The sequence below is a fragment of the Morone saxatilis genome, unplaced genomic scaffold (genome assembly GCF_004916995.1).
Source record: "Morone saxatilis isolate NCDOM2014 unplaced genomic scaffold, NCSU_SB_2.0 Contig16, whole genome shotgun sequence".
NCBI classification, from domain to species: domain Eukaryota; kingdom Metazoa; phylum Chordata; class Actinopteri; family Moronidae; genus Morone; species Morone saxatilis.
Genome location: NW_023339718.1, coordinates 20,696,821 through 20,699,106, shown reverse-complemented (window position 1 = coordinate 20,699,106; position 2,286 = coordinate 20,696,821).

Here is a 2,286-nt window from a genome sequence, read left to right as displayed (position 1 = left end):
CAAGGTGACCAGGAGAGTGACTTTTATTAATAATCACCCACTACAGCCCATAAATCAGATGATACTGTTATTGCTTACAGACATCTGCAGTGGAGGTCATAAAGGGGTTTCATTGTGTGTTATCTGAATGAATACTTCTAAAAGTATTAAAATAAAATTCAGCTGTTTACCCTCATCTAGAGACAGGTTGTAGAACAGTATGTCATGTTTGTATTTACTAAACAGTTCACCACACAGACCTCATGGCTTCTAAGAATTAATTTCCTGTTTTTTAAATATTTCCATTTATAGTTTAAGTACCTCATGTTAGGTCAGATATATCCAAATTCTGACTAGAATTCAATTTCACTTGTGAAAACCTGCAAATATGTTGTAAAATGTGAATACAATGATTAAATATGATTCTCCGGATTTAATGTTCCAAATGTCCTTAAATATGTTAAAGTACAGCTGTAGTGAAAACATTCAGTGATCTAAAGACAAGTGATTTGTTGGTTTAAAATCGTTAAGCCCCTATCTTGGATGAATTCATGTTATCATATAGGTACATGGATATCTCTATTAACTCATATTAGATGTCCAAAAATGGAGACTAGTTTGATGTGGAAGAACCTGACTGGTCTACACAGATCCCTGCCCTCAACACTGTCCAACCCCTTTGGAATGAACTGGAACACAGAACTGGACAGAATCTTATCAGCCAACATTACTGTCAGAATGGGAGCAAATCCCTGCAGCCGGGTTCAACATCTGGTGAAACCAGAAGAGTGGAGGCTGTTATAGCACCAATTAATGCCTATAGTTTAAGAATGACTGCAATGTGTGAGATCATTTAAGTCAATTCCCTCCTGCAATAGGTAAAGCTCAAGTGTAGTACTGCCAGCTGGACACCAGGAGGCAGTATTGAAATAGCCTGTCCTGCTGACCCCCTATAGAAATTAATTTAGGGCTTCATGCAACCTGTTGCACTTAAACTAATCCAAACATTAAACATTGTCACCAAACAAGAAGTTTGATTTTCTCTTATAACATTTTGTTCAATAATTCACAATTTCCCCTCTAGGGGGTCAATAAAGGATGATCTTATCTAATGGCATATGGAGCCACCAACACTTGATGCACTCTTACATAATTTATCTTGTGACCTTCATTGCAGTGTATGTGTGCACAGTGGTTGCTGCTGCTGAATTTGAAAATTATTGAAGGCCTATAGGAGGCCTTAAAAGCTGCTGAAAGTGACTGAATGGCCTTGAAAAGTTCTCATCAGTTCATCAGTCTATAAGTTCATTGGTCTACCCCGGCTCTCTGAGTCAACATTCATTAATTTCACTCCTTGAGTTTAAGCTCCTCCAGCTATTTTTATTAATTGAATCGTGTCTTTATTCATTCCTGTTTATAATTAGAAGCCCAAAGTTAAACCAGTGAATTGAAGCTTTAGTTGAAACCTGTTTTTTATAACTAACTTAATATTAACTTAGTAATTTTGTCTCCCCATATTTTTTTATTAACCCTTATTTACTTTTATAAAAACCCCTAAACCCCATTATTTCTGCCCTTACTGTAGTTCCACACAACTTCAGATGTTTTGTATGAGCTGCTACACAACATACAGCGTTTTTTAGGCAAGGTAACACAAAATATTTGATGTCCCAAACTACAGCGAGACTCTAGATGTCTTTTCAAACTGTGTGTGTTGAATTAGTGCAGCCAATTACACATCCATCCTCTGATGCTGTGCAGGTTAGTATTCAGTGTAAGATTGAGATAAGTTGGAACAGTTATTGATCCCTGTGGGGCGATCAGGCTATTGCAGCAGCTAATGTAATAGGATTTGGCAGTGGAGAGAAGAGAAAAGAGACTATAGAAAGAGGCAGTGAAAATTGTGAAAATAGTAAAAATGATGAAACTGACCTCAATGAGTTTCCTGTTAACAAGCAGGAGCTTTATAAAAGTTGTTTGTTGTGTTGCCATTTTAACTCTTATAGGCCTGTATTCTTCTGTTCTTTAAAAATGTTCTTCAATTATGTTGTTATTTTACTATTGTTATTTCGATCTGTTCTGTAAAGAGGAGATATTATGCACATGTTGCTCTTCTTGAAGTTCCATCCTTTTTCTTCATTCAAATAGAGAGTCTAAAGATAGAGACTGTACGTACATTATTGTAAAACCCTTTGAGGTTAAGGTTAGGACCCTGTCACTGGTTCACCGCTTTTCCTTCCTTGCACCACTTTTGATAGGTACTGACCACTGCAGACCGGGAACAACCCACAAGAGCTGCAGGTTTGG